Consider the following 20,941-nt stretch of genomic DNA (forward strand, 5'->3'; position numbering starts at 1 on the left):
ATAGCCGAGTAAGACAACTCGTATCCTAATAATCGGGAAAGGGAATAGAAGACTCTAGACCACTTTCTTTTTCATCTGACTGATTATGAACATAATTTTATGTATGATTGGTGTATTTTAGATAAACGTCAAGTACTTGAATGACTGAGTAAGACAACTCGTATCCAAGTATTTGAGGAGAGGAATCGAAGGCTCAAGACCATCTCCCTTTTCGTACAGTTTATTCTGAAAATGATTTGATTAAGTTATTAATTTGTGGAAGAATGACAATTGTTCGACTAACCGAGTAAGAGAACTCATATTCAAACAATTGAAGAGAGAAGTTGAAGGCTCAAAGTCATCTCCCTTTTCATTTTTTATTATAAAAGAATTTGATTTATTTGTTCTTAAGTGAATTAGAAATGACGACCATTTGACTAACCGAGTAAGAAAACTCGTATTCAAATAATCGAGGAGAGGAGTTGAAAACTCAAAACCATCCCCCTTTTCATTTTCAAATGAAGTGTTGTTTTAAATGTGATTAAGTATTTTAATTTAACTTTCGATGTCGGATCGAGGTTTTAAAATTTGTGTTCTTATGAATGAATTGAATTAATTAAAATCGAATAGGTCTCATTGTAAGAAGGCCCAAGAGTAAGCCATGTGAGGTTGATGGCGATGCTTTTTCAAGCGATCGACTTACAAAGGCATTTAAAATGGGCTCGACTTTGAATCGAGAAGTTCTATTTGTTTTAAAAATTGGTTTGAATTGATGGCATGGGAATTATAATCTTTTTGTATTTTTAAGTCTTTATTATCTTTAGGTTCATTTTAAGATGAGATGAAGAATGTACAATGATATAGCATAAAGCGAAGTAAAGTAAATACACAAAAATAAATAAATATTAGAAGCGAGATTTTAAAAAATTAGATGTTAATTGCGGAAATTAAAAAATTAGAGTTAATCGTTAAATGTTAGGTGTTAGTTGAAATCAACATGAAATGACAAGAGAATTGTAATAAAATGTTAAATCTAAAACAAATAACTAAAGTTAAAACAATTAACAAAAGTATCATTAAATTAAAACTCAAAACAATATTAAACAATCGAAAATCTCAATTCTAAACTATTGTCCAAAATATTAATTTTAAAATATTAATAAAGATTAAATTCTAAAATCATTCTAAATTAAATTAAAATTCTAAAATAATCCTAAATCACCTTACAATTCTAATTAATCTACAATTATTTCTAAAAGAAAGAAATCTAATTAAATTCTAAAATATTTTCAAAGATTAAATTCTAAAATCATTCTAAATTATATTAAAAAATCTAAAATAATTCTAAATCACCTTATAATTATAATTAATCTACAATTATTTCTAAATAAAAAATTATCTAATTAAATTCTAAAATATTAACAAAGATTAATTCTAAAATCATTCTAAATTAAACTAAAATTCTAAAATAAATCTAAATCACAATAGAATTCTAATTAATCTACAATTATTTCTAAATAAAAAATTATCTAATTAAATTCTAAATATTAACAAAGATTAAATTCTAAAATCATTCTAAATTAAACTAAAAATTCTAAAATAAATCTAAATCACAATAGAATTCTAATTAATCTACAATTATTTCTAAACTAAATTTATCTAATTAAATTCTAAAATATTTTCAAAGATTAAATTCTAAAATCATTCTAAATTATATTAAAAATCTAAAATAATTCCAAATCACCTTATAATTATAATTAATCTACAATTATTTCTAATAAAAAATTATCTAATTAAATTCTAAAATATTAACAAAGATTAAATTCTAAAATCATTCTAAATTAAACTAAAATTCTAAAATAAATCTAAATCATATAGAATTCTAATTAATCTACAATTATTTCTAAATAAAAAATTATCTAATTAAATTCTAAAATATTAACAAAGATGAAATTTTAAATTCATTCTAAATTAAACTAAAATTCTAAAATAAATCTAAATCACAATAGAATTCTAATTAATCTACAATTATTTCTAAACTAAATTTAATATTTCCAATATTTCTAAATCCAACTCTTCAAAAAATTATAACCTAAATCTAAAAAATTCTAATGAACCTAAATTCCTAATTATTTCTAATATTTCTAATCCTAAAATTATTTCTAATTAATCCTAATCATAACTAATTTAATCTAATTAATACCTAATCATCTAATTAAGCTAAGTAACCTATATTAACTAAATTTAATCAACTAGTAACCAAAAACAAAGGAATAAGCTTAAAGAAGTTGAGAATGGGCTCAACAAAGGATATCAGAGCCCATTCGGATGGGGTGCAGTAGCATTGAGGGAGTGTACACGCAGGCCAAAATTGCTTGGGCCAAAGGCCCAATTCCCACCAACATAATTAGGTTTTTACAACAGAAACTTCAGATCGTACCTTCAAAAATTTCCCAGAATGAGCAATTGTGGTTGTGAGACCTCACAGACCAACTGAACCCGCCATGGAGGTTGCGCCGGTGAGGAGCGATTGAAGGTCGATTGTGGCCGGCGGAGAAACTGTGGTTTTGTGAGGGTGCTCGTTGGAGGTAGAAAATGAGGGTGTGGAGCGTGTGGGTTCGCGGTCGAAGGAGGAGAAGATGTGCGTATTTGGAGGTTTGGAAGGATTCGTTGGAAGGAGAAGAAGATGAAGCTGAGTTTGATGCGTCCCGTCTCCAGATAAGCCTCCTTCTTCTGTTTCGTTTTTTTTAGGGTTTTGAAAAAAAGCTTTGCTGTGTTTATAATTGCTATGTTTACTGTTGTGTTTTTTTAGTTTCTTTTGAAAGAATCTCTTACTGTGATGTGTATCTCTTGTTGTGTTTTCTATTGTTGTTTTGGTTTCTGTTTTTTTTAATGTCTCTTACTGTGATCTGTTGTTCTTAACGCCTCATGAACCTTTTATGAAGAATTTTTATCAGTTTTTTTTAACTCCTTTCTTTTTCGATTTTCCCATCCTAGATTATATGGGATTTAATTTCTGTGGATTTGTTCTGTTTTAAGTTATTATTGCAATGCCTTTTTGGATGTTCAAGTTAACCTGCTGGGTAAAGTTTCAAACTGAGTAATTTGTTTAGTTATTTTTTAGTGCTTTTAAAAAGTGCTTTTTATTTAAGCTGTTTTTTCTCTCTGCAGGTTACAACGTGAAGTGACTTGATGGAATGGAAGGTTGGATCCACTCTATGAGGAAATTGGATTTAGGAGCGTTCCTGAAGAAAGGTTTTGGTCGTTGGTTCTTCAAAAGCTTTGTTCTCAACCTGTCATTGTTGCAACAACTTTTATTTGGATTTGTATTGTGGATAATTATGCAACTGTTCTTGAATGGTTTGTAACGTGTGAAATTTTTTTAAAAAAAAATGTTTATGTAATTAATTTTCTTTTTGTTTAAAACAACTAATTTTATTTTAATATTTTGTTTGTACATGTCCCATTAAGGTGTTTTAAAATTTGTCTTGTTATCTCAATTAGAACCTGTTTGGACCATTATGAGTCATTCAACTTTAGAGGTTACTTTTAGCATGTTTTTTAACAAAATACAACCGTGACCAAGAGTTAAAAATGAAACATATTATTGCAATTTCAACTCTAATCCAAAAACAACATACTTTCAACTATGGCACAAAGAACCCAAATAATGGTGACTTAATTTAAAAACCACACAATTCTAACTTCAACACATGAATCTAAATATGGTGCTTTAATTTAAAAAACAAAACAATTCTAATTTCAACACATGAATCTAAATGTGGGACTTTTAATTTTTTTTTTAAAATAACACAATTCTATTTTAAATACAAAAATCTAAACATGGGACTTTCAATTTAAAAAACACAATTCTATTTTAAATACAAAAATCTAAACATGGGACTTTTAATTTAAAAAACACAATTCTATTTTAAATACAAAAATCTAAACATGAGACTTTTAATTTAAAAAAAACACATACATGTTTCTAAAAAATGTAAATTTAATTTGGGAATCCATGAAGAACTTTGAACTTGATATAAATATTTGGGATGAGTAAATGGACTAGTAAATAGTGATCATAGAAATAATAGCATGGCTTTTAACACTTACTAATAAAAAAATAGGTTTTGGATTAGTAATGTAAAAAGATTCAAACCACATTTTAGATTATGAACACACTTATGCAAATGGGCGTTTGAAATAAAAAGATCTCATGGGTGAACCACAAATGGCCGGACAAAATTGGGGTATGACAGCTGCCCCTATTTAATTACCTCAAACCGGTAAGTGATAATGACAGTAGTCTTTACGCATTCACGATGGGAGATAATTAAATACAAGACCCAAATTTTGTCCTAGGCAATGAAAGGAAGAAATTACAGGAAGAAAATGCGGTGAGAGATGGCAAAAGACATCATCCCACAGTAAAATGTTACAGTCAAGACCTTCTAGGAGTCGTCAAAACAGTATCTTGGACGTTACATTCAAGATATGTTAGCAATGGAATGACATCCCTAGCTAAAACTCAAGATTTTTCAAGATGCTAGAGCAGTATAAAGAAAATCTGGCATGAGACTCTTCATATCGATGAAGCAGCATCTCAATAGTAAAAGTGAGATTCTCTGTATCAAGTCGAAACAATATCTTATATGATAGAATTAAAATATTCCAGCAAAGGAAAAATACCTTAATCGAATTTAAGACTCTCCGAGGATACTTAGAGCAGCATCTCTAAAAAATATCTGAAATGAGACTCTTCATATTGATGAAGCAGTATCTCAAACAGTAAAAGTGAGATTCTCTGTATCGGGTCGAAACAGCATCTTATATGATAGAATTAAAATATTCCAGCAAGGGAAAATACTTTAATTGAATCTAAGACTTTCCGAGGATATTTAGAGCAATATCTCTAAAAAATATCTGAAATGAGACTCTTCATATTGATGAAGCAGTATCTCAAACAGTAAAAGTGAGATTCTCTGTATCGGGTCAAAACAACATCTTATATGATAGAATTAAGATGTTCCAGCAAGGGAAAGATACCTTAATTGAATCTAAGACTCTCCGAGGATATTAGAGCAGTATCTCTAAAGAAAAACTGAAATGAGACTCTTCATATTGATGAAGCAGTATCTCAAACAGTAAAAATGAGATTCTCTGTATCCAGTCGAAACAGCATCTTGTATGATAGAATTAAGATATTCCAGCAAGGGAAAAATACCTTAATTGAATCTAAGACTTTCCGAGGATACTAGAGCAGCATCTCTAACAGATAAATGAGATTCTTCAAATAAATGAAGCAGTATCTCGAATATTCATCTGTTGGGGGAATTTTAAGAAAAGACTCCTTTTGAGGGAGACATACTAGAAATGCTCTGCAGGGGAAAAGCTCATAAGAGACTTTTTAGGGTAACCTCTGCTTAAGGAGCAATGATTGCAAAGAAAAATGCTAGAAATATCATTTTTAATCATAAAGTTGAACAATGATTTGCTGAGAAATAATTCTACGAGCACATGCAGGGAAATAACTTTATTTGGAAATGAGAAATGTCCAAGATATACACGAATGACATTGGATCCTGATATTTTATGTTTGATTCTCGTATGATGTTCCACTTTAGGTGGGAATACCATGCATGGGATGATGCATGAGATGCATGTATGTATGCAATTGTTGGGGATATTTGGCTGTGTATGAGAATGCAAATGATTTTTATTTGTTGAAGTTCCCATTTTGTGGGAGTGTTATACATGAGTATGTTGATGATTGATATGACTGTTTTTTTTGAATTTTCTGTTTGGTAGGAAAACCATGTATGGATGATTCGTGTGATGCATGTGGGAATGCAACTGGGTAATCGGATGTGCCCCGGTTAAGACATTTTGCTTTAAGGTATGATGCCAACGGTATGGATTTTTTTATCATTGGGGCGACCAATGGAGATCAAATTTTAATGTTCCTGCTCGGTGGTTTTGGGAATATATTTGGGTTGTTCCGAATCATTGAAAGGTTCAGACTTTTCAACACGCGATACTCCGTCCATGATTTATCAATGTTTCTGTTGGAAATGTGGTGGAGCCTTGCCCCGGTCTGGCTATACCATGAGTACATTTATGAGAGGTATGAATCAGTAGTTGAAAGGAACATAATCGTCTGCAATCAGTCTTGCACCTTTATGAAAGACAAGAGTGAATCTTGGGGACTAAAGGATTCGTCCGTTTACTGTTTCAAAAGCAATTTTACCACTTTATTAAAACATGCGTTTTATTTTCTCCAATAGTTTTTTTTATTTTAAAAAGTGATGTTTATAAAAAACAAAAGGTTCTTTGCAAACAAACAGATAAAATAAAAATGATTTGGGCACACTTTGTTGAGAAAAATTCTCTTTTATTAATTTGACCCTTAAATGGGTGATTGTACATAAAGACGCAATCCCTTAATGAGGTAATTGTTGTGCATAGAAAACAAAATGGCAATGAAAATTGAGTTCTTATTGAGTTTCCACGCTGCTATGATCCTTATGTCTTTGATAGCCCGAGCACTTTGCTTTTGAAAAGTGAGGTAGATTAATTCTTTGTCTTCGAGGGTATGTAAGATGTCTGTAAGTACAACTCTTTGCCTTGGAATTAATCCCTAACTTTTGCCTGGACCGCCCTTTCGGGTTTTCGATCCACCGGGATACCCATTCTTGCCTGAGTCGCCCTTTCGGGTTTTCAACTTAGCGGGTCAAATTCTTTTATTTTTATCCCTAATTTTTGCTTGGATCACCCTTTCGGGTTTTCGATCCACCGGGATAGCCATTTTTTTGCCTAAATCGCCCTTTCAGGTTTTCGATTTAGCGGCTTTTATTATTCCATTTTTTTAGGCAAAGTACTTTTTAACAACATCAGCGTTGGTGGGAAGTGGCAACTCATCACCGTCCATAGTTGCTAGAATTAGAGCGCCTCCAGAAAAGGCTCTAACCACCACAAATGGGCCTTCATAATTTGGTGTCCATTTCCCTCTAGAGTCTTTGTGAATGGGCAAGATTTTCTTCAGTACTAAATCTCCCTCTTGAAACACCCTGGGACGAACTTTCTTGTCGAATGCCTTTTTAAGACGCCTCTGATAGAGTTGACCATAACCTAACGCTTTCAAGTGTTTCTCCTCAATAAGGTTGAGCTCGTCGTACCTTGATTGAACCCATTCTGCCTCGTCTAGCTTAGCTTCCATCAGGACTCTCATCGAGGGGATCTCTACTTCTATAGGGAGAACTGCTTCCATACCGTATACCAAGGAATAAGGAGTTTCCCCTGTTGAAGTTCGTATCGATGTGCGATAGCCATGCAACGCAAAAGGTAACATCTCGTGCCAATCCTTGTATGTAACAACCATCTTTTGGATGATTTTCTTGATATTTTATTTGCAGCTTCAACAGCCCCATTCATCTTAGGTCGATAGGGTGATGAGTTGTGGTGCTCGATCTTGAAGGTTACGCATAACTCATCCATGGTCTTGTTGTTGAGATTGGACCCATTATCAGTGATGATTTTGTTGGGAATACCATATCGACATATGATGTTATTCTTCAAGAAACGGGCGACTACATGCTTTGTGACGTTTGCATAAGACGCGGCTTCCACCCATTTGGTAAAATAATCTATGGCCACCAAGATAAATCTGTGTCCATTTGACGCTTTGGGTTCTATCATTCCAATCATGTCGATGCCCCCACATAGAGAAAGGCCATGGTGATGCTATGACATTCAGCGGGGTAGGCGGTACATGTATTTTGTCAGCATAGATTTGGCACTTGTGGCATGTTCTGTTGTAATGATAACAGTCGGTTTCCATCGTCAACCAGTAGTAACCTGCCCTTATAATCTTCTTGGCCATGGCATGCCCATTGGCGTGCGTACCGAAAGAACCTTCGTGTATGTCCCTCATAAGTTGATCTGCTTCATGTTTGTCCACACACCTCAACAAAACCGTGTCGTAGTTTTGTTTGTACAATACCTCTCCATTCAAGAGGAACTTTGATGCCAACCTCCAAAGGGTCCTTTTGTCAAGGCTGGAAGCCTCTGCCGGATACTCCCTCTTCTCCAGATACTGTTTGATATCGAAGAACCAGGGTTTACCATCTGGCTCTTCTGCTGTTGTCAAGCAATGAGCAGGTTCGTCAAAACGCCTAATCTCAATATGAGGCTGATGGTTGGGCTATATTAATTTATACATGGAAGCCAAAGTTGCTAAGGCATCTGCCATCTGATTCTCTTCTTGAGGAATATGAGAGAAAGTGATTTCGTCGAACTTTGGGAGTAGCTTCAACACATAATCTCGGTATGGAATTAGGTTAGCATGTCTTGTTTCCCAGTCTCCTTTGATTTGATGTATGACTAGAGCGGAGTCCCTGAATACTTCTAGTATCTTGATCTTCAACTCAATAGCTTCTTCCAACCTAGTATGCAAGCTTTATACTCGGCCATGTTATTTGTACAGGTAAAACAGAGCTTTGTGGTGAATGGGAGATGGAAATTCTTGGGAGACATCAGCACTGCCCCAATTCCATGGCCTATTGCATTTGAGGCGCCATCAAACATGAGCGTCCAGCCTGCTCTTGGCTCGAGGCTTTCCTCTAGTTCAGAGTCTTCAACATCCTTAACAGCCATGATATCCTCATCTGGAAAGTCAAATTTCAAAGATTGGTAATCCTCCAGTGGTTGATGAGCAAGATGGTCTGGTAGTATGCTTCCCTTGATCGCTTTCTGTGTAACATATTGGATATCATATTCTGACAACAACATCTGCCATCGAGCAATCCTACCAGTGAGAGCTGGTTTCTCGAATATGTACTTGATGGGATCCATTTTAGATACCAGCCAAGTTGTGTGAGTTAGCATGTACTGCCTGAGACGCTTAGCAGCCCATGTGAGTGCACAACAAGTCTTCTCGAGTAGTGAATATCTGGTCTCACAATCATTAAATTTCTTGCTCAAATAATAGATGGCATGCTCTTTTCTACCAGTGTTATCTTGTTGTCCTAATACAGAACCCATGGATTCATCGAGCACGGTTAGATACATGATGAGAGGTCTTCCTTCGGCATGGGGCATTAGAATTGGTGGCTCTTGCAAGTATTCTTTGATTTTGTCAAAGGCTATCTGACAGTCCTCATTCCACTCCACGCCTTGATTCTTCCTCAGAAGCTTGAATATTGATTTACATGTTGCAGTAAGGTGAGAGATAAACCTGGCGATGTAATTTAGTCTCCCCCAAGAAACCACGGACCTCCTTCTCAGTCTTTGGTGCATGCATGTTCTGAATGGCTCGAACCTTGTCAGGATCTACTTCAATTCCCTTTTGGATTACAATAAAGCCTAAAAGCTTCCCAGATCGAACCCCAAATGTGCATTTATTAGGATTAAGTCTCAACCTAAACTTCCTCAAACGAGTGAATAGTTTCTCCAGGTTGGTGATGTGCTCTTCCTCTGTCTGGGATTTGGCAATCATGTCATCGACATACACCTCGATCTCTTCATGAATCATGTCGTGAAAGAGGGTCACCATGGCACGTTAATATGTTGCCCCAACATTTTTTAAACCAAACGACATTACTTTGTAACAAAAGGTGCCCCAAGGAGTGATTAACGTGGTCTTCTCCATGTCTTCGGGATCCATTTTAATTTGATTGTATCCTGAGAAACCATCCATGAAGGAAAGCACAGAGAATTGAGTTGTGTTATCCACCAGTACATCGATGTGAGATAATGGGAAATCGTCTTTGGGACTGGATCTGTTTAGGTCTCGGTAGTCCACGCACATGCGGACTTTTCCATCTTTCTTCGGCACTGGTACAATGTTGGCAACCCATTGTGGGTATTTAGCGACTTCCAGGAAACCAGCGTCAAACTGCTTTCTCACCTCTTCTCTGATCTTGAGAGCCATATCTGGTTGAGTTCTTCTTAGCTTTTGTTTGACAACATGGCACTCTTCTTTAAGGGGAAGCTTGTGGGTCACGATGTCAGTGTCTAATCCGGGCATGTCTTGGTATGACCAAGCAAACATGTCGTCATATTCGTGGAGGAGCTCTATCATTCTTGTCTTCACTGTATCTTGAAGCGTTGCGCCTACCTTTACTTCTCTCTTATCTTCTTCTATTCACAGATTGATAACTTCAATGTCTTCTTGGTGTGGTTGAATAGCCTTTTCTTCTTGTCTGAGTAATTTGGCCAACTCTTCAGGGAGTTCGCAGTCTTCCCCCACTTCGTCTTCAGCTTGGTAGATTGGACAATCAAAGTCATATTGGACCATAGCAGTGTCGTTATCAATAGTCTCGGTGGTGTTTCTACATGTTATGATTTATGCAGTTTGTTTAGAAAGTGCGTGCATAAATAATTGATTGCCATTTTCGTAAATAGATCAAAACGAAAGAAAAGGAACAAAAATTTGAATGCAAAACGTCATTTCATTAATGATAAAAACTCTTGAAAAAGATAAATGAGGCCCTACAACATGCCACTGTGCCTTGGGTAGAGCACAAGGTTTTGTCTAAAAACGATAAAATTACTTTTGAAATATTTGGGGAACTTCCACAGCCTTCCAGTTTGTTAGTTCTTCATTAGGTGTGGCTTGACGCATCCAGCTGGACACCCCCTCTTTGCGGTCTTCTTCACTGACCATTGCCACCTGCTTGCCAAAGATGTGGCCAGCGCTGGTAAACATTTTCTCCACAGAAGGAATCTTCTCTTTGTCAGATTGGCTACTAGCTTTGTCTGATGATGGGTCATACCCCAGACCAAACTTGTCTCGTTTCTCTTTTCACTTACACCACTTTGCCCCAGTCTTGTGCATCTTCACTTTCCATAACAGCTTTTGCTCCCTGCCATGAGGCCATGGATGGTCCTGATTTCGGGACCTCCAGGTTTGTTGAATGGCCATCATGTTCACTACTTCCAAGGATTGGAAGGGTGTCTCAGCCCAAAGTCAAGTAACAAGAAAGCTTCCAAAGAATTTGCCTCTGGAGGGCCTTCCATTGGGTAACCAAGTTGTCTGAGTGATAGAACTGGATTAGCATTCACACATCCTTGAGTTCCAATGAGCGGTAGATTTGGGAAATCTCCACAATTGAATATGATGTCTGCGTTGATATATTCTTTGGAGTACCAAGAGAGATCTTCAGATCAGAGTGATCCCAATCTCTGAGGCCAACTAATATCTGTTTGTTCAACCCAAGCACCTGTCTTCGGAAGATGTTCTAGAAACCACTGATACAATAAAGGAGCACAACAAGCAATCAACCCCTTCTTCTTAGTATACCTATAACTTATGTGATAATAGACATCGGCTAACAAAGTGGGTACTGGGTTCCCAGTAAGGAAGACACAAATGGCAGTCATGTCTACGAAACCATCCATATTAGGGAACGGGACGATGCCATAGATAGCCAATGCAATAGCAGAGTAACAAGCATCCCAACTTTCTGCCTTCAACAGGGTATGAGCTCTTTCCAAAAGAAAACTTAGTGAAAACCCTTGGTATTTCCTTTGGTTTCTAAATTGTCTTTTGCTTCCTTTTCATCCATGTGAAGCGCACTGGCAATGACCTCGAGGGGCAAAGATTCATCTGTCCCTTAAAATAGTGGCTTGTCCTTCATAGGAATCCTAACAAGACGCTCAAATTCTTCCAACGTTGGTGCTAGCTGGAAGTCTTGGAATGTGAAGCATCTTAAAGGTAAGTCATAAAATTGGGCTAAAGTGATCAAGGTTGTATGGTCCACTTGTTGATTGAGGATGCTGAGTAAATTGCCATAATTCTTTCCAAAGTTGATTCTGTATACAGGGTGCATCTGAGAGACCAAGTTACGTAAATTCTTCAGATCGGGATCCTTTGAACTTGAAGGAGTAAATGTTTCTTTTGCTTGATTCTATGTTTCTTGAATTCCTGCAACTCATGATACTCAGATTCCTTGGAAATAAAATAATATGAATGATATGCTATGAATGGTATTATGCGTGTCACATGTAGGTTGATATATAGGTCATGCGAGTGGGTACTCTTGGTTACTAAACAAAACCCTTTTGGTAGAATGCTAAAGGTAACAAGTTCCCAAAGTCATCAATCAATATCTAGGAAAGTTATTGTCATGATGAAAACTCATCTGCAAATAACATCCCCAAACAAAGTTTCATCTGGGTGAGGCCTTCGTATGGTCCCAAAGAGGAAAACTCCTAGTGGGCCCATACTACACAACTCTCGAGTCCAAGGTTCTAATAAGGTTCTCAGAGTCATAGATCGAGGTTGGGAATACCGCTGTAAGGTAGTAATACGCCCAAGGGATCTCATCTGATTGGGGCTTTCGTATTAACCTAATAAGTCTGAGACTTTTCAGGTAAATACTACATAACCACCGGATATAATGGGTTAAAAGGTCCCTAGAGTCATTGATCCAACTTGAGAATACTATCATCGTGACGAAAACTCGTCGGGCTATAATATTTCAAGAGAATCTCCTCTAGGCGGGGTCTTCGTTTCTTCCCAACAAGGAAGACTCCTGGTGGGCGCCCACTACGCAACCACCAACTTAATCTTATGGTTTTTCTCAGACTCGGGTGGAGAGCCTATCTCACAAAGTATCACCAACCATAGAACCCCAAATAAGAGATAATCAATAAATCACAATAATTATGACAATATAATAATAACAGAATAAATAAAAAAACAGATAAACAAAATTAACGCACAATACATCAATTGAACTAAATTAGGCTTCACTCTCTCTTGCTTGGAGCTAGTCCCCAGCAGAGTCGCCATCTGTCGCATCTCGAAAATACGATTCCTCGCGATGGTCGCGGAAAAAATTACGTTCGAACAGAGTCGCCACCAAACTTTATTTATCCTAATGAAGGAATTGGAAAATATCGATAAAACCTTTAGGAAAATGGAATATTGGTCGTCGCAACCATATTCGGGTTCGGGAGTGGATTACGTAAGGGGAAGGTATTAGCACCCCTTACGTCCGTTGTACTCAACGGGAACCTTTTAGTTCTAATTTGCGTTTCGAGTGTTAATTTATGTTTGTTTGTTATCTTTGGGTTATAAAATATTGAAAATAGAAATGGATGAGAACCTCAGAAAGGAGAAATGGGAGGTTTTTTATTAGTGTGCTCGCGAAGATAGAGCAATCTCCTGCCTACGTATCCTTATGGTATAATAAGGAAATCAGAGCATTCGTAGTTCGGGAAACTACGGTTGGTTGGTGTTTTTTAACGGACAACTATTTATATCGCATCCTAAAGGCTAAACACTGGCTTGTCCACTCTCGGAGGAGGCTTAAGCATTGGTTTGTTATGCGCATCAAAAAGGATTAAATAGTGTTCTTTTGAAAAAAGTTTTGATCACACGAGGGTGATAAGTTGGATTAATATGTTGGATATTTTGTTTGGTTGATATGTTTTTGGTTGGATGACGATTACTCGGATATTCGAGTAAGACAACTCATATCCTAACAGTCGGGAAAGGGAATAGAAGACTCTAGACCACCCTCTTTTTCATCCTTAATTATAAAAAGGATTTAATGATGATTAAGGTATTTTGAATGGATGACGAATATTCGGATAGCCGAGTAAGACAACTCGTATCCTAATAATCGGGAAAGGGAATAGAAGACTCTAGACCACTTTCTTTTTCATCTGACTGATTATGAACATAATTTTATGTATGATTGGTGTATTTTAGATAAACGTCAAGTACTTGAATGACTGAGTAAGACAACTCGTATCCAAGTATTTGAGGAGAGGAATCGAAGGCTCAAGACCATCTCCCTTTTCGTACAGTTTATTCTGAAAATGATTTGATTAAGTTATTAATTTGTGGAAGAATGACAATTGTTCGACTAACCGAGTAAGAGAACTCATATTCAAACAATTGAAGAGAGAAGTTGAAGGCTCAAAGTCATCTCCCTTTTCATTTTTTATTATAAAAGAATTTGATTTATTTGTTCTTAAGTGAATTAGAAATGACGACCATTTGACTAACCGAGTAAGAAAACTCGTATTCAAATAATCGAGGAGAGGAGTTGAAAACTCAAAACCATCCCCCTTTTCATTTTCAAATGAAGTGTTGTTTTAAATGTGATTAAGTATTTTAATTTAACTTTCGATGTCGGATCGAGGTTTTAAAATTTGTGTTCTTATGAATGAATTGAATTAATTAAAATCGAATAGGTCTCATTGTAAGAAGGCCCAAGAGTAAGCCATGTGAGGTTGATGGCGATGCTTTTTCAAGCGATCGACTTACAAAGGCATTTAAAATGGGCTCGACTTTGAATCGAGAAGTTCTATTTGTTTTAAAAATTGGTTTGAATTGATGGCATGGGAATTATAATCTTTTTGTATTTTTAAGTCTTTATTATCTTTAGGTTCATTTTAAGATGAGATGAAGAATGTACAATGATATAGCATAAAGCGAAGTAAAGTAAATACACAAAATAAATAAATATTAGAAGCGAGATTTTAAAAATTAGATGTTAATTGCGGAAATTAAAAAATTAGAGTTAATCGTTAAATGTTAGGTGTTAGTTGAAATCAACATGAAATGACAAGAGAATTGTAATAAAATGTTAAATCTAAAACAAATAACTAAAGTTAAAACAATTAACAAAAGTATCATTAAATTAAAACTCAAAACAATATTAAACAATCGAAAATCTCAATTCTAAACTATTATCCAAAATATTAATTTTAAAATATTAATAAAGATTAAATTCTAAAATCATTCTAAATTAAATTAAAATTCTAAAATAATTCTAAATCACCTTATAATTCTAATTAATCTACAATTATTTCTAAAAGAAAGAAATCTAATTAAATTCTAAAATATTTTCAAAGATTAAATTCTAAAATCATTCTAAATTATATTAAAAAATCTAAAATAATTCTAAATCACCTTATAATTATAATTAATCTACAATTATTTCTAAATAAAAAATTATCTAATTAAATTCTAAAATATTAACAAAGATTAAATTCTAAAATCATTCTAAATTAAACTAAAATTCTAAAATAAATCTAAATCACAATAGAATTCTAATTAATCTACAATTATTTCTAAATAAAAAATTATCTAATTAAATTCAAAAATATTACCAAAGATTAAATTCTAAAATCATTCTAAATTAAACTAAAAATTCTAAAATATATCTAAATCACAATAGAATTCTAATTAATCTACAATTATTTCTAAACTAAATTTATCTAGTTAAATTCTAAAATATTTTCAAAGATTAAATTCTAAAATCATTCTAAATTATATTAAAAAATCTAAAATAATTCCAAATCACCTTATAATTATAATTAATCTACAATTATTTCTAAATAAAAAATTATCTAATTAAATTCTAAAATATTAACAAAGATTAAATTCTAAAATCATTCTAAATTAAACTAAAATTCTAAAATAAATCTAAATCACAATAGAATTCTAATTAATCTACAATTATTTCTAAATAAAAAATTATCTAATTAAATTCTAAAATATTAACAAAGATTAAATTTTAAAATCATTCTAAATTAAACTAAAAATTCTAAAATAAATCTAAATCACAATAGAATTCTAATTAATCTACAATTATTTCTAAACTAAATTTAATATTTCCAATATTTCTAAATCCAACTCTTCAAAAAAAGTTATAACCTAAATCTAAAAAATTCTAATGAACCTAAATTCCTAATTATTTCTAATATTTCTAATACTATTTCTAATCCTAAAACTATTTCTAATTAATCCTAATCATAACTAATTTAATCTAATTAATACCTAATCATCTAAATAAGATATGTAACCTATATTAACTAAATTTAATTAACTAGTAACCAAAAACAAAGGAATAAGCCCAAAGAAGTTGAGAATGGGCTCAACAAAGGATATCAGAGCCCATTCGGATGGGGTGCAGTAGCATTGAGGGAGTGTACACGCAGGCCAAAATTGCTTGGGCCAAAGGCCCAAGTTCCCACCAACATAATTAGGTTTTTACAACAGAAACTTCAGATCGTACCTTCAAAAATTTCCCAGAATGAGTGATTGTGGTTGTGAGACCTCACAGACCAACTGAAGCCGCCATGGAGGTTGCGCCGGTGAGGAGCGATTGAAGGTCGATTGTGGTCGGCGGAGAAACTGTGGTTTTGTGAGGGTGCTCGTTGAAGGTAGAAAATGAGGGTGTGGAGCGTGTGGGGTTCGCGGTCGAAGGAGGAGAAGAGGTGCGCGTTTGTAGGTTTGGAAGGATTCGTTGGAAGGAGAAGAAGATGAAGCTGAGTTTGATGCGTCCCGTCTTCAGATAAGCCTCCTTCTTCTGTTTCGTTTTTTTTAAGGTTTTGAAAAAAAGCTTTGCTGTGTTTATTGCTATGTTTGCTGTTGTGTTTTTTTAGTTTCTTTTGAAAGAATCTCTTACTGTGATGTGTATCTCTTGTTGTGTTTTCTATTGTTGTTTTGGTTTCTGTTTTTTTTAAGGTCTCTTACTATGATTTGTTGTTCTTAACGCCTCATGAACCTTTTATGAAGAATTTTTATCAGTTTTTTTTAACTCCTTTCTTTTTCGATTTTCCCATCCCATATTATATGGGATTTAATTTCTGTGGATTTGTTCTGGTTTAAGTTATTATTGCGATGCCTTTTTGGATGTTCAAGTTAACCTGCTGGGTAAAGTTTCAAACTGAGTAATTTGTTTAGTTATTTTTTAGTTTTTTAAGTGCTTTTAAAAAGTGCTTTTTATTTAAGCTGTTTTTTCTCTCTGCAGGTTACAACGTGTAGTGACTTGATTGAATGGAAGGTTGGATCCACTCTATGAGGCAATTGGATTTAGGAGCGTTTTGGCCTGAAGAAAGGTTTTGGCCGTTGGTTCTTCAAAAGCTTTGTTCTCAACCTGTCATTGTTGCAACAACTTTTATTTGGATTTGTATTGTGGATAATTATGCAACTGTTCTTGAATGGTTTGTAACGTGTGAAGTTTTTTTTAAAAAAAATGTTTATGTAATTAATTTTCTTTTTGTTTAAAAACAACTAAATTTTATTTTAATATTTTGTTTGTACATGTTCCATTAAGGTGTTTTAAAATTTGTCTTGTTATCTCAATTAGAATCTGTTTGGACCATTATGAGTCATTCAACTTTAGAGGTTACTTTTAGCATGTTTTTTAACAAAATACAACTGTGACCAAGAGTTAAAAATGAAACATGTTATTGCAATTTCAACTCTAATCCAAAAACAACATACTTTCAACTATGGCACAAAGAACCCAAATAATGGTGACTTAATTTAAAAACCACACAATTCTAACTTCAACACATGAATCTAAATATGGTGCTTTAATTTAAAAAACAAAACAATTCTAATTTCAACACATGAATCTAAATGTGGGACTTTTAATTTTTAAAAAAAACAACACAATTCTATTTTAAATACAAAAATCTAAACATTGGACTTTTAATTTAAAAAGCACAATTCTATTTTAAATACAAAAATCTAAACATGGGACTTTTAATTTAAAAAACACAATTCTATTTTAAATACAAAAATCTAAACATGGGACTTTTAATTTTAAAAAAACACATACATGTTTCTAAAAAATGCAAATTTAATTTGGGAATCCATGAAGAACTTTGAACTTGATATAAATATTTGGGATGAGTAAATGGACTAGTAAATAGTGATCATAGAAATAATAACATGGCTTTTAACACTTACTAATAAAAAGATAGGTTTTGGATTAGTATTGTAAAAAGATTCAAACCACATTTTAGATTATGAACACACTTATGCAAATGGGCCTTTGAAATAAAAAGATCTCATGGGTGAACCACAAATGACCGGATAAAATTGGGGTATGAAACATGGTGAACCATGACTTGCACAAGCCAATGAGGGTCAAGAGCTAGGGATAAGGTCCTTTGGTGACCAGATGAATCTTCACATATCTTCAATGGGGACTCACCATTCAATTAGGGTTTAGTGAGATGACTTGAATGATCCTTTAAGATTCAAGGATGCTTGAGGATGAAGATTAGGGTTAAGGTGGCTTGGGCACACCTTAACATGATCAAAGGTCTTGAAGCTTCATGGATGAACCACATGCCTTGAGTTTGTGGATTATTGTGGGTGTAGATGTATATGAGGTGATGTATGAGGGATGCATGCTCGTGTATTAGGGTTATGGAGAGTGATATGGAGGTAGGGTAAATTCGAGGATATGATAATATGCATATCTCTTCTGTCAGATTTGAGCCTTTATTGTCTTTTATTGTATTGCCTTTATATTCTCAATAGTTTCATGAATTACTTCAGGTCCCAAAATTCCTCTATTTCCTACTTCTTATTAACACAAAAATGTCATACACTTCCTACCGTACAAAGCCTTGTATGGTGCCATTATGATATTAGAAGGTTACTATTATTGTACACAAACTCAATTAACAGTAAGTTTTTGTTCCAATTTACCATGTCTTATAAGATGCAAGCTCTCAACATATATTTCACTGTTTGGATTATTATTTTTGTCTAACCATATGATTATGAGTGGGTTCTTTAACTAAGATTCAATCTCGTTCACATGGCTTGATGAAAATCCTTCCAAAATGCCGATGTGATATTTAGGTCACGGTAAGATATAATACTTATTGGTATACCATACAATCTTACTATCTCTCAGATGAAAAGTCGAGCCAATTGAAGAACCTTATAGGTAGTCTTAATCGACAAAAAGTGAGTTGACTTTGTCAATTTGTCCATCATCACCCAAATTTAATCATACACACACAGGGTATGAGGTGGTCCTACTATAATATCCATGAAAATGTTCTCCCATTTCCATTCCAATATTTTTAGAGGTTGTAACATTCTCCCAGGTCTTTGAAGTTCAATATTCACTTGTTGACATATCGCACATTAAGCTACAAGTTTTATTATTTCTCTCTTCATGCCTGACCACCAAAGTCTTTCTTTAAGTCATTGTACATTTTGGTTGAACAAGGATGTATATTGAAATTACTCTTACGGTCTTCTTCCAAAATCACCCTCTTCAAGATAATATCCTTCCGAACACACACCTTTCTCTAAAAATAAAAAGACTATGTTTGTTGCTCGAGTGAATCCATGTTGGTTCAACCTATTATAGGTTTTCATCCCTTATTTGGGCTTGACCAATCCTTTATCTAAGATTACATAGAAGGTTAATTTTGCTCAACAAGACTTCTTATTGAGTCAAAATGAAGTTTTATTCAAGGTCTCTAAATTTCTCCAACAAATTGTGTTATAACACCATAAGTTCTACCACATGCAACTCTTTCTACCTGTTTACCGTGAAAATTGGTAAACAATAATTGATCTTCCAAATTACTATATTTGGTTACTTACAGGATCAATCAGATTGATCTTAAGACATGTGCTAATTGTTTTTGAAGGTTAATTCTAATGAATATTAACACTTCGATGGTGTTCATACCAACAGTAATTCGTTAAAGGATTTAATGAAAATATAGAATGAAAGAGGGCAAAAAGAATGTTGTAAATCGAAAGTAAATGGCAGTAAAGATAAACTTCTGGGTAAAAGTACATTTCTGGAAATAAAGAATTGATTAAATTACTTCAAGTAAAAAATAATGGTGTAACATCAAATGTACATTTCTCAATTTACTAAACACAAATCAGCAGCACTTTTTCCAAACAAGTATTTACCCCTTAGCGTCTTCAATTCCTTGCGCAACTCAAGAAACTGATCCTTCATTTCATCCATTTTCTCGTAGACATCCGGACCCTCAAATGGCTCGGAGGGATAAATGGTATCCTCTACACGGGGTAAGGTGTGCACAACGGGAGGTGGCACGGACATGACCGGGCTAGATGCCGGCATAGAAGCAAAAGCAGGCGCAAAGCCTTCAGGCATAAAGTTGGACGGCATTCCCCACGGGAATCCGGAAGACATGGTGGGTGCAAAATGAGTGGTAGTAGCAGGCATGGTAGAGGTAGCCACCTCTGAAATAACTGTCCTCATAGGAGGAGTTGCAGGCGTTGGAGAATATTGACTCTGAGCAGCAAGAACTGGCTCCATCATGGCAGTCAAGCGGGTGATCTCGTCCTTCAGCTCGTTGTTCTCTTGCTCTAGATGCTCCATAATTCTCATATGATTGGCATGGGTGTTGTATCGGTGAGTCAGCTTGGCTAAAGCACGGAAGAAACACCAATGAGACATCTGGCGAAAGAGAAAACATGCTTATGCAAATGATGCATGAAATGCAATGCTTGATTATTGATTTTTGTGTTCAAGGAACTTACTATATCTTTTGCAAATATATATATATATATAATTATATATATATTATATATATATATATATATATATATATATATATATATATATATATATATATATATATATATATATATATATATATATATATATATATATATATATATATATATATATATATATATATATCAACAATTGAAATAACTTTCATATGACCAAAAACCTCTTTTTTCATTTATATAATTGGAAGGATTACACTGAGTACAATTTCAGAAACCAAATGAAAAATACAAGAGAAAAGGAGACTAGTCATCCTAAGGATCCCTAACAACGTCAGAAGATCTGGATGAAGGCGCGTACTTCCTTCGAATGCGATGGATCTCGGTCTCAAAAGAAGCCTTCATCTAAGTCTTCTCGAGGACAAGCTGGTCAACAATCTTATTCCAAGAAACGGAAGGCTGAGGCATGCTAGAAGATGAAACATCTGGCTCTCTCTGTCTCTTTGTCACTTGGTCTTCAAGTAGATCAATAAGTGCATCCTTGTACTTAGACTCCAACTCCAACTATTCATGCTTTTTGCTCAAAGCACGGAAACGCTCTTCCCACATATCTTTCTCTTGCTTCATCTTGATGAGCGCATCTTCCAACTCCTCTATGTCTTGGTTAGGGAGAGTTAATGGCCCAAC

The 20,941-nt window shown here is 34.3% G+C and overlaps 1 long non-coding RNA gene across 1 annotated transcript; it reads left to right on the forward strand.

The window, feature by feature from the left end:
• Positions 1–2,406: 2,406 nt before the first annotated feature.
• On the forward strand, positions 2,407–17,030 carry LOC127092881 (uncharacterized). The gene is made up of 2 exons (XR_007792323.1): positions 2,407–3,183; positions 16,785–17,030. It is a non-coding gene; the product is annotated as an uncharacterized LOC127092881 (long non-coding RNA).
• Positions 17,031–20,941: the final 3,911 nt, after the last annotated feature.

This window comes from Lathyrus oleraceus, chromosome 6 (assembly GCF_024323335.1).
Source record: "Lathyrus oleraceus cultivar Zhongwan6 chromosome 6, CAAS_Psat_ZW6_1.0, whole genome shotgun sequence".
NCBI classification, from domain to species: Eukaryota; Viridiplantae; Streptophyta; class Magnoliopsida; order Fabales; family Fabaceae; genus Lathyrus; species Lathyrus oleraceus.